Below are 13,039 nucleotides of genomic sequence, written 5' to 3'. Positions count from 1 at the left end.
GTCATCATGTTTATTCTGGGGGTGACTTTCTGAATTCCATTGTTTCCTTTTGTCACCCCCACCCTCTAGTTTAAATGTCTAGAAACATACTCTCTGAATTTGTTCCCAAGGATCCTTTTTCCCATCACAGAAAGATGTAGCCCATCATTACAGTACAGCCTGTTATTTTTCCATGTATTACCCCATGCTCCTAACCTTCTTCTTTGCACCAAGACTCAAGCCACTTATTGAATTCCACTTTTTTGCGTAGTCTTTCCTCTCCATTCCCCCATGTAGGAATTACTTCAGAAAAGTCACAATCCGAACCAAAGATTTCAGTCCCTCCCTAAGCTTCTGGAACACTCTCTGTGCTGTAAACTTGCTATTGTTGGCCAGGTCATTTGTCGCCAGGTGAATTACAACATCAGTAACATAGTAAATGACGGCAGATAAAGAAGCTTTGCTCTCTTCTCAGATCACTTTCAGTATTTGGTCGGTACATCTGGTTGCTGAAGATCCTGGAATGCATTTCACTAGGTTGGAACCCTTGAACTGTGTTCCTAAGTTAATGCCTCTGATAATGGAGTCTCCAAGCAGTAAGAATTTTCTGCTCAAATCTGTCATTGTTTGGGGGATGTTTCTTGGGTTGTGCTACTTTGCCTCTGGTTCCACCACAGTACTTCTTTTTTCAGCATCATAATGATGCAACGCAGCAAAAGAATTAGACAGGGGCAAAGGTTGGGAGGGTGAGTGCTTCTGTGTCACAGGTCTTAGTCTACCAGAGCCTGCTGTGACCCATCTATCCCTCTGTTTCATTCTCTGTGGCAGTGGTGGTAAATTGGCTGGGAATTGAGTAATCCTGCATGCTTATTTATTTGTATCTAATTCCTTCTTGAGCCTGTTGATCTCATCTTTCAAAGCTGATATTTGGAGGCAGATATGACAAGCTCTAAGTTTCCAGATAGTTTGCCTTAGGATTAAAGCAGAACATGTATTGCACTGAATGAAGGTCATGATGATGTGATTCACAAGTGTGGAAAGGTGAGCTATGATAGGGGATAGCAAGGAGTAGGATTTAAGTATGTGTAATGAAGAGACTTGTCCCTTGATTGTCCTATATAAAGGTGTCCTATATAAAGGGAGTTACATAAGTACATAAGTACATAAGTAGTGCCATACTGGGAAAGACCAAAGGTCCATCTAGCCCAGCATCCTGTCACCGACAGTGGCCAATCCAGGTCAAGGGCACCTGGCACGCTCCCCAAACGTAAAAACATTCCAGACAAGTTATACCTAAAATGCGGAATTTTTCCAAGTCCATTTAATAGCGGTCTATGGACTTGTCCTTTAGGAATCTATCTAACCCCTTTTTAAACTCCGTCAAGCTAACCGCCCGTACCACGTTCTCCGGCAACGAATTCCAGAGTCTAATTACACGTTGGGTGAAGAAAATTTTTCTCCGATTCGTTTTAAATTTACCACACTGTAGCTTCAACTCATGCCCTCTAGTCCTAGTATTTTTGGATAGCGTGAACAGTCGCTTCACATCCACCCGATCCATTCCACTCATTATTTTATACACTTCTATCATATCTCCCCTCAGCCGTCTCTTCTCCAAGCTGAAAAGCCCTAGCCTTCTCAGCCTCTCTTCATAGGAAAGTCGTCCCATCCCCACTATCATTTTCGTCGCCCTTCGCTGTACCTTTTCCAATTCTACTATATCTTTTTTGAGATATGGAGACCAGTACTGAACACAATACTCCAGGTGCGGTCGCACCATGGAACGATACAACGGCATTATAACATCCGCACACCTGGACTCCATACCCTTCCTAATAACACCCAACATTCTATTCGCTTTCCTAGCCGCAGCAGCACACTGAGCAGAAGGTTTCAGCGTATCATCGACGACGACACCCAGATCCCTTTCTTGATCCGTAACTCCTAACGCGGAACCTTGCAAGACGTAGCTATAATTCGGGTTCCTCTTACCCACATGCATCACTTTGCACTTGTCAACATTGAACTTCATCTGCCACTTGCACGCCCATTCTCCCTATGGGTGGGTGAGTGGGACTATAGAGTCAGACCCTCTGTAAGTTTTAAGGTCAGTTTTAAATGTTGTCACTGAAGATTGCAATTTCAATGAACTTGGAAGGGAATTCCATAATCCAGAACCTTGTACCGAGAACGTAGCTTCTCTGATGTGTTCATGGACGATAATGTGGTAGCTAGGAACAATAAGTTGGTTTTGTTGAGCGGACCTGAGAATTCTATTAGGACAGCAGCGAATGAGAAGTTGGGAAAGGTAAGGCAGTTCATGTGATAATAAAGTCTTAAAGACAAGCAACAGGATTTTGTAGGTAATTCAATGTGTCAGAGGCAGCCAGTGTGCCTCCTTTAAATAAGAAGTAACATGATCGTATTTCCTAATTTTGGCTATAAGTCAGATGGCTGTGTTCTGAATAATTTGTAATTGATGTAGGTCTTTAACTCTAATTTACTACTACTACTTATCATTTCTATAGCGCAACTAGATGTACGAAGCGCTCTACACTTGACCATGAAGAGGCAGTCCCTGCTCGACAGAGCTTACAATCTAATTATGATAAATTAAACTAATTCCTCGATAAAGGGAGTTGCAATAATCCAGTTGTTTTATAACTAATGAATGGATTAGTATGTTGAGTGCAGAAGGCGAGATCAGTGATTGTATTGAGTGGATTAAACAGAGTTTATAGAAGCAGTTACGAACTACTTTGGAATTTGTGGGCATAATGAGAGTTCTAAGTCAAGTAGGATTTCTAGGATATGTATTGTATCCACCTGTGGAATTTGAGTTCCTGAAAGTACTACAACTACATCCAAATGCAAAATGTACACAAGAAAATTCACAATAAAGTGAAACCATTCACATGTTCTAAGTGTGGTAAAAGTTTTGGTTGTAATGTAAATCTCAAAGTGCATCAGAAAGTCCACATGGGAGAGAAACCATTTGCATGTACAGAGTCTGGTAAAAGCTTTGGTCAGAAGGTAAACCTCACAATGCACCAGAGAATACACATAGGAGTGAAACCATTTACATGTCCTGAGTGTGGTAAAAGCTTTGGTTGGAAAGAGAGCCTCACATGGCATCAGAGAATCTGCACAGGGATGAAACCATTTACATGCACTGAGGAGGTAAAAGCTTCAGTTACATTGGGACAGGTAATTAGTGAATGTACACTCTTGCTATGAAGTATGGAAAAATAGTACTCTGGTATTTAGATATATGTAATGAGACCAGAAACAGAACAAAGCCTTGCGATCTGCAGGGCTTTGTTCTGTTTCTGTGAGTCTGACGTCCTGCACATTGTACGTGCAGGACGGCAGACTCAGAAACAAAATGAAGGAAGAAGACTTCGGCAGGCGGGGGTTGGGGTCCCCCACCAGCAAAGGTAGCAGACGGTGACAGCGGGTTGACGGCAGGAGGGGGGGGGGTTGAGAAGGTCATGGGCATGGGGGTCCAGAGCCAAATCTATGGGGGCCCAGGCCCCCGTGGCCCCAAAGTAGCTACACTACTGCAGTGAAGTAACTTGATGAGATGGCTAATATGAGCATAGCGACACTGGTGGAATATGTCGTGCAGCAGAATTTTGAACAGATTGCAGAGGAGAGAGATAGTTAAGTGGGAGACCTGTGAACAGCAAATTGCAATAGTCTAAGCGAGAGGTGATAAGAGTGTGGATAAGGGTTCTGGTAGTGTGCTCAGAAAGGAAAGGCTGAATTTTGGTGATATTATAGCAAAAGAAACAGCAGGTTTTAGCAGTCTGCTGAATATGTGCAGGGAAGGAGAGAGGAGTCAAAGACCACCCCAAGGTTATGAGCTGATTAGACAGGGAGGATGAGAGTGTTACCCACAGAAATAGAGAACTGGGGAAGAGGAGAGGTTGGTTTAGGGGGAAAGATAAGAAGCTCAGTCTTGGTCTTGATTGGTTTCAGATGGCGGTGAGACAGGATTTTATTTTTATTTTTTTACATTTATATCACACGTTATCCCAAGCAAACACTGGTTCAATGTGGCTTACATTTCAAAATACAGCGAGAAGAATGATAGAATTCAGTTATATCATGGGAGCAAGTACATAGATATGTCTGAAACATTTGACAAAGTTGAGATTAGCATATATACCCGACTAGGCATTTAAAAGTCTGTTCTTTAATGTTGTTGCATGTTCAGAAATTATAGCCATAAGCAGGGCTTTTTTTGAGGGGGTACTTGGAGGTACTGAGTACTGGCACCTTTTCCATTGTCTGCTAAAATTGACCCATGGACCCCAAGCTTTAATGCAAGAGCTCAGGCTCTACACACCAATTCTGCCTTGTCATAGGTTCTGTGACTGGTTGCAGGGGGCCTGGCTATTGTGGGATGGGTCTCTCAGTGATTACCCCACCCTTGAAGGGTGGCCTAGCATTTGAGTATCGGCATTTGAGTATCGGCTAGAAAAAACGCACTGGCCATAAGTATAGTTATTCAAATATTATCATATGCACACACCAGAACAGGCATCCATACACGCATTGCAAAAGTAAACAACAACATCTAAAAAGCACATCCAAATTTTAACTTTTCACATTTCCATCTTCTAAAATTCTAGACAGCGGATGTACAATCAGCAGGATCCAAAGCACTCCAAAACAAGTAAAGTCAGAAACAACAAAGTTTGTAGCTAATTGTTTAACCACCCTTAGGATTCACCTTTGGATTTAAAAAGCAAAACCATGTGCATGTAAGGACTGGATAAATGAACTAAAACGACGACGAGTGAGGTGATCAAATTTGCAGACGATACAAAACTATTCAAGGTTGTTAAAACACGTGTGGAATGTGAAATATTGCAGGAATACCTTAGGAAATTGGAAGACTGGGCATTCAAATGGCAGATGAAATTTAATGTGGACAAATGAAAGGTAATGCACATTGGAAAGAATAATCTGAATCACGGTTACCTGATGCTAGGGTCCACCTTGGGGGTCAGCGCTCAAGAAAAAGATCTGGGTGTCGTTATAGATAATATGCTGAAATCTTCTGCTTAGTGTGCAGCGGCAGCCAAAAAAGCAAACAGGATGCTAAGAATTATTAGGAAAGGGATGGTGAATAAGACCGAAAATACTATAATGCCTTTGTATCGCTCCATGGTGCATCCACATCTTGAGTATTGTGTTCAGTTCTGGTTGCCGTATCTCAAAAAAGATATAGTGGAATTAGAAAAGGTTCAAAGAAGAGCGACCAAAATGATAAAGGGGATGGAACTCCTCTCGTATGAGGAAAGGCTAAAAAGGTTAGGGCTCTTCAGCCTGGAAAAGAGACGGCTGAGGGGAGATATGATTGAGATCTACAAAATCCTGAGTGGTGTAAAATGAGTAGAAGTAAATTGATTTTTTTACTCATTCCAAAAGTACAAAGACTAGGGGACACTCGAGGAAGTTACATGGAAATACTTTTAAAACAAATAGGAAGAAATATTTTTTCACTCAACGAATAGTTAAGCTCTGGAACTCTTTGCCAGAGGATGTGGTAACAGCGGTTAGCGTATCTGAGTTTTTAAAAAGTTTGGACAAATTCCTGCAGGAAAAGTCCACAGTCTGCTATTGAGACAGACATGGGAAGCAACTGCTTGCCCTGGGATTTGTAGTATGGAGTATTGCCATGATTTGGGTTTCTGCCAGATACTTGTGACCTGGCTTGGCAACTGTTAGAAAACAGGATACTGGGCTAGATGGACCATTGGTCTGACCCAGTATAGCTACTCTTTATGTTCTTATTTATATCCAGGGAGCAATGTTGGACAGGCAGGCTGATACTTTGGCCTGGATTCCTGCTGAGATTTCTGGTGTGGAGAGGTAGATCTGGGAGTCATTAGTGTAAAAGTGATACTGAAAACCATGGGATGAGATCAGAGTACCAAGGGAGGAAGTATAGATGGAGAAAAGAAGAGGTCCCAGGACAGATCCCTGAGGTACACCAACTGACAGTGGGATAGAAGTGGAGGAGGATCCACCAGAGTATGCACTAAAAGTATGGTGGGAGAGATAAGAAGAAAACCAGGAAAGAACAGAGCCCTGAAATCCAAGTGAGGACAGTGTATCAAGGAGTAGGTGGTGATCAACAGTGTCAAAAGCAGCAGATAGATTGAAAAGGATGAGGACAGAATAGAGACCTTTGGATCTGGCCAGGAATAGGTCATTGGAGACTTTAGCAAGCACTGTTTCAGTTGAATGAAGAGGACAAAAGCCAGATTGAAGTGGATCAAGAATAGCTTGAGATGAAAGAAAGTCAAGATAAAGGCGGTGAACAACATGTTCAAGTATCTTGGATAGGAAAGGGAGGAGGGAGATAGGGGCGATAGTTGGAAGGACAGGTAGGGTCCAATGAAGGTTTTTATAAGGAGTGGTGTGACTACAGCATGTTTGAAGGCATCAGGAACAGTCAAAGAGGATAGTTAAAAATTAAGGCTATGACAATAGGAGAGAGAGTGCTAAGTAGATGGGTAGGAATAGGATCAGAGGAACAGGTAGTTTCCAGGGGGAAAGAAAATGTGCCGTTTCCTCTTCAGTGATTTCAGAAAAGGAGGCAGGGGTTGGACAGTTGAGAGAATGAACTAAGGGAAGGAGAGGTGGAGGTGATTTAGTTGAGAATTCAAGTTTAATCTTCTGAATCTTATCATGAAAGTACTCAACCAGGGTCTGGGAAGAAAGTGAAGGGGGAGTTGGAGGTGAAGACACTTTGAGGAGGCAGTTCAGTGTGGCAAAGAGACATTGAGGGCTTGAGCCAAGAGAATTTGTCAACTGGATGAAGTGGTCCTGTATGATCTGTGTCCTGGATATGGCAATCTGGTTTTGGATGGGCTGGAGAGGGCTTCGACAGCAACTCTAGTAGCTGGAACGTGAGGACAGTGCCAGACAGATTTTTATGGTCTGTGTCCCGCAAATGATAATATGGATTTGGATAGGCTGGAGTGGACTTCGACAGCAACTCCAGAAGTTGGAACATAACGTTAATGCTGGGGGAACTTCTATGGTATATATCCCAGAAATACCAGCGAAAGACCATGCTCAAGTATTTTATGCAGTATTCATTGTTGGCTTAAGGATAAATTGATGAGTGTGCTCTCTCTAACTTTCATTTGCAATAATTTTCCTTGTCACTTTTACCTAGTACTTGGATCTTTAGTTGATTGTGGACAAAATGTTAGGAGAAATATTTCCTTTAAAATTATAAATTGATCTATTATGTTTCTTGTAATTTCCACTACATTTATGTTGATATGTAAATGTAAAAATGATATAAATAAAGTATTAAAAAATTGATGATTGTGACTGTTGGGCAGACTGGATGGACTGCTGCCATCTTTATCTGCCATCATTTATTATGTTACTATGTAGGAACTGAAGTCAACTGAGGAGGAAGAAGAAATGCAACCGAGACACCCAGAGGTAAGGGAATTAGCAGCTAAGCTGCTGGCCTATTTAGGAATAGATAAATATACTGAGCACCAAGAGAGAGAAAAAAAATCAACTTGGGTAACCTAACGTCTATAGTAAAAAGTATGATAACTAAGATGAATAAGACCATAACCTACATAAAGGGACAAACTGTAGATATTACAGAAATTAATTGAATACAGTACTATGCAGTCAAACTTACCAAGAGAATTTTACCAATGAGGACACAGAGCCAGAGAAAAAAAGAGAGATACAACAAATTGTTCTTGGAAAAAATCGTATTGAAGGAAAAATAAAATCATAGCGAGCAAAGGTGGCAATGATAGATGGGTATCTACAAGGAACAAGATCACCAAATATAGGGCTCCTTTTACTAAGCCGCGGTAGTGATTCCCATGCAGCAAATGCGATGGAGCCCATAGCAATCGAATGGGTTTCGTCACATTGGCCGTGCCAGCAATCAATACTGCAGCTTAGTAAAAGGAGCCCGTAATGAGACGGATCCAAAATATCAAATTGAAATATGCTGCGTTAATGGAGAAAGACCTTAAATTAATATGCTCCAATAATTATTGAACATAACAGCTGAAGAACAAAAATTGTGGAGATGTGTGGAAAACAGAAGAGAAATTTAAAAAAAATTATTTAGAGAAAACCCAAAACAGAAGAACATCAGAAAAAAAACATCAACTAAAGCTTAAACAGAAACATTCTGGAGACCCTGTAGAGCATAACCAAAATGCCGAATGGCTATACCACACACAGGAGAATTTGGAACGGGTAAACATTGCCCACTACAGAATGGCCATGAAGTAACAACAAAAGAACTGGAAAACCGTCCTGTCCTTCACTCACCCAGGCAGCAGCAGTGGCACTTGTAGTCTGGTTGCGGCCTGTACCCAGACTTTCTCTCTGAGCCGTCCCATCCTTCATAAAACACAAAGTTGTATCAGAAGGGGTGGGATGGTTCAGAGAGAAAGTCCCGATGCAGGCTGCTGCTGCCTGGGCGAAGACAGGAGCAGGGATGATTTTAAGGTGGGGGTGGGGGGTGTATGCAACACACGTACCTTGAATAAATATGCTACTGCAGTCAGATTCAATGGGTATTTCCCTGTCCCTGGAGGGTTTATAATCTAACCCCCCTTGATATTCAGCCAGCGGCAAACAGCATTTTTTTGTCTGCCACCACCACTAAAACCGGAAATTCAATGCCAGGCCTTGTCCGGGCATCTGCATCGAATATCTGGGTTTTTTTTTAAAGCCAGCTAGCGCATGACTGGTTAATATTCAGACGTAACGGCCATGGGTTAGCGCAGTGGTTCCCAAACCTGATCCTGGCGGCACCCCTGCCAGTCAGGTTTTCAGTATATCCACAATGAATATTCATGAGAGAAATTTGCAGGCACTGCATGCACATCCTGCTCATGAATATTCATTGTGGATATCCTGAGAGCCTGACTGGTTGGAGTGCCTACAGGACCAGATTTGGGAACCACTGGGTTAGCGGATAAAGAGAGGGCAGCTATTTATGCGGTCTTAGTGATCCACTGAACCTGGTCGGTTACTTCTGAATATTGGGACTTAACCTGACTCCGCCCCTGACTTAGCCAGCTTGAAGTGTGGTACTAACCCGTCATTTTCAGCAGCACTAAACGGTTAAGTGTCGCTGAAAATGACTGGATAGCTGTGGACTAATGAGTTAACTGGTCAGCAGCTGTTCCCAACCGGTTAACGCACCTTGAATATTGGCTGGTATGTCGGTACCTGTGGCAGTGTAGGGTTAAGTGACTTGCCCAAGATCACATGGAGCAGCAGCAGCATTTGAACCAGGCTTTTCTTGTTGCAAGCCCAGTTCACTAGCCACTAGGCCAGCGCTTTCTAAATTGTGGATCAAAAAGCTCACCTTGGGAGTGGTAACCTAAGTGGGCTCTTCATAGGTGCATCATTATTCTAATCTACACCCATCCCGATGGAGGGAGGGAGAGGTCAGAGAATGTCATTTGGCTGCGATTCTGGAGTCACAGCCTCCAACAGGTTGATCAGCACGTTCTTCTTTTGCGTGGAGATGCAGTTGTAAATTTCTAGTTGATTACCCTAAATGAAAAAAAAGAGCTACAGCTCCTGGGGTGAAAACCAGGACTGAATCAGCTTGTGTTGCAGGACCACGCTGGACTGTCACAGGGCTAAATGATACCCGGAAAGGGGGGGGGGGGTGGTTGTGGAAGATAGCACAACTGGACATAGGAGCCAACTTTTCAGAATTATTGGGGGTGCTATGCCCAATGGAAATAACCCCTTCCTGGACATATAGAAGGAATTTTCTCAATATTGGGGGTGCTCAAGCACCCACAGAGTCGGCTCCTATGCAACTGTATGAAAGGGAGGGGGTCTTCTCCAGTGATGAGACTAAGCAGGGGACCCGCTCAGATAAGAGAACTACATAGTGCAGGACTAGTCTTGTCCACCCTATTTGGTCACTTCTTGGAGAACCTTACCACTCACTCCCCCCCCCCCTTTTCTCTGCCTTCTCCTGTGGTGCAGACGTGAAAAGCAAGAATCCCATTAGCTGTGGCACCAATCGGTTGTTATCTTCCCCAGAGGCAAGGTGAGGAGGATGCTGCCAAGAGGAACCAGGAGTGCAAATTTAGGTATGCAAAAGGTTTTGGAAACGAGGCATGGCACGAAGATGAGCTAGCTGGTTATAAAGTCCCGCTCTCTTAAAAGATTTTAAAAAGCGTGAAATTCACGGTAGAAAGAGTGAGCGATGCCTTCATGGGTAGTGGCATAGAGGTCACAGAAGATAAAAAGGCAAAGCACGAAGTCAGTAAGCTCCGCGGAGCAGGAACTGATGCCTATGTATTGCACTGCGTTAAATTAACACTACACCGTATAATAACTAGAGCGTAACAACAGCCCGCGTTATTGTCTAGTAAGATAAGAAGAAGGTGTTAGCCATTTTGTTTTTCCTCCTTGCCTAATTTAACTAAATCCCGACGAAAATCGGCTCAGGTTCATTTGGATTTTTGGTAGGGTGGGGAATCCAGTGACCATCCCAGTGACAGAAGCGCGCCCTGCACCTGCGATCCCCGACCCCCTCTCCCCCCCCCAACTCGGGGGGAGGCGGGATCTCGCCCCCGTTCCCGGTCTCCCTCCCCCTCCCGCGGGCTCCGCTGCAGTGGCGGCTCTTTCCTCAACCTGTAGCTGTGACGTGAAATCGCCCTACCCGGAAGCGGCTGATGCAGAGAAGAGAAGACACCGAGCTGAGCTCCGTCCTCCCTATCTGCTGCTGCAGGACTCGCCCCGATCCTACCGTCACAGCGAGCCCAGGTACCGAGCGCTGCATCTGCACCGGGGGGGGGGGGGGGCGATGGCCTCTGCGGCACGGGAGGAGGAGGAGGGGGATGTAGCCACCGATCACCTATACAAGGTGTAGCCCCCGCCGGGTACAGCTGCTGCCAGCAGTTTACTGGTCCCCACCACCCCCGCAGTGCTGTCAACACTAACCCCTTCCTTCCATCACACGGCGCATCTTCTGCATGCTTAAAAGACAGATTGGTTACATGATGTCCTCTCCTCCCCTTTCCACCTTATCGATCGATGCAAATATGGTGGAATATAGGATCGGTATAGTGCTTCTACTGACCCAGGGCTAATATTCAGTAAAACTCTCCACTGGGGTAACTGATTAGATCCCCCCCCCCCCAACACAAATTCTGTTCTCTTCCTGTCGAAGGGATAGTTGGGGGTGAGGGAATACGTGCATTCGTTTTGCTGTCGGATGCTGAGATGGTCTAGGACTGGGTAATGTCTGTAGATTAAGATCAGAAAAATAGTCTTGCGGCTGATATACTTCCCTGTGATGTATGTTCAGATGTCTGTTTCTGGAGACTTCCTTTTTTAAGGGCCTTTGCATGAAATGCACCTGCTTGTCCAGTTCTATCAAAAGTAACAGTTTTCGCTCGTTCTTTCCAAAAGGTCAAGTACTTGAATTTTTATCATGGGCAATAAATCCCTCTGGAATGAGGGATGTAGTATATGCTAATTTTCTGGCCTGGTAATTAGTTTGTGTAGTACACAATAGAAGGAAGCCGACTTTGTAAAAGGATTGGAGGTAGTAAACTCAACACAACCCCCCCACACCCCCCCCCCAGGCGAAGGAGGGGGATACTCAATCACAGAGATGGCACCTATGATGATAAATACATGCCCAAATGTACAGGGCTGGTGTTAAACATACTGGGGCCCAGGGCAGAAATTTCATAGGGGGGCTCCAAGCCCCACCAGTAGGCTGTATCTTGTTCAGCTGTAGGTGGGCTAGGGGCATATGTAGCATGAAGGACCAGGGCAGTTTCCCTGTTTGCACTCCCCTAACACCAGCCCTGGAAATGAAATCAGTGGTTTCAAGTTCCTCTTCTTTTACTTGCCATTTGCTCTCATGCAAGACAAAATTGAGGACTCTGAATCTAAGATACTGTACATCCTTGGTCTTCACTTCCAACGCTTGACGGCCACCAACAGGTCAAATTTTCAGTGTACCCTCATGAATATGCATGAGAGATATTTGCATGAAATGGAAATCTCTCTTGTGTATATTCATCAGTGATATCCTGAAACCCTGACCCACTGGTGGCCCTTGAGGACTGGGAGTGAAGACTAACCCTCCCCCCCCTTTTTACAAAGCTACCTAGTGGCTGTAGGAGTGGAGGAGTAGACTAGTAGTTAGTGCAGTGGACGTTGATCCTGGGGAATTAGGTTTGATTCGCACTGCAGCTCCTTGTGACTCTGGGCAAGTTACTTAATCCTCCATTGCCCCAGGTACAAATAAGTATCTGTCTGTACTTTGTAAACTGTTTTGAATGTAGTTGCAAAAACCACAGAAAGGCGGTGTCCCAGTTCCCTTTCCCTTTTCGTAATGCCTACGCAACCCATTCAAAGTGGCTTTGTAAAAGGGGGTGGGGTGTGAATTGTGTAGATCACTAGTTCTACCTTTCTTCTGTTGTGACATACCTGGAAAAAAAACCCCCAACTAAATATTTCATTGTTAAAAATGATACAAGAGAAATAGAAAATATTTGTAATCAGAACTGACTTTGTTATATAAACAACCAAAAAAATTAAGGGCCCTGTTTACTGAGGTGCACTAGTGTTTTTAGTGTGTGTGAAAAATTAGCATGCGCTAACTGTGTAGATGCCCATAGGAATATTATGGGCTACATGGTTAGCGCACGCTAAAAAACACTAACACGCCTCTAGCATGGCTTAGTAAACAGGACCCTAAATGTTTTAACACTCGGATCTGCAGGACACCTACCAAAACTCCCCTCCCCCTTTTTCCATCTCCCCCACCTACCTTCCCCTTACAATACCTTAATCAATAAATCTCACATACACTTCAACTTGGGATAACAGTAGGCTGCAGCTTAATTTATTTACAACTTTCAAACATAGTAACGTAGTAACATAGTAGATGACGGCAGAAAAAGCCCTGCATGGTCCATCCAGTCTGCCCAACAAGATAAACTCATATGTGTATACCTTACCTTGATTTGTACCTGCCTTTTTCAGGGCACAGACC

At 43.9% G+C, this 13,039-nt stretch overlaps 1 protein-coding gene across 1 annotated transcript in view; it reads left to right on the top strand.

Moving 5' to 3' along the window:
* Positions 1-10,687: 10,687 nt before the first annotated feature.
* The window catches only part of FAM49B (family with sequence similarity 49 member B), a 494,888-nt gene continuing 492,536 nt past the window's right edge, over positions 10,688-13,039 (top strand). Inside the window, exon 1 of the mRNA XM_030219138.1 lies at positions 10,688-10,791. The gene's annotated coding sequence lies outside the window, so the exon portion shown is untranslated. The remainder of the gene's footprint in view (positions 10,792-13,039) is intronic.

The sequence above is a fragment of the Microcaecilia unicolor genome, chromosome 1 (assembly GCF_901765095.1).
Source record: "Microcaecilia unicolor chromosome 1, aMicUni1.1, whole genome shotgun sequence".
NCBI lineage: Eukaryota > Metazoa > Chordata > Amphibia > Gymnophiona > Siphonopidae > Microcaecilia > Microcaecilia unicolor.
The sequence above is the reverse complement of the archived record's forward strand: the minus strand, read 5'-3'. Positions and strand labels throughout refer to the sequence as shown.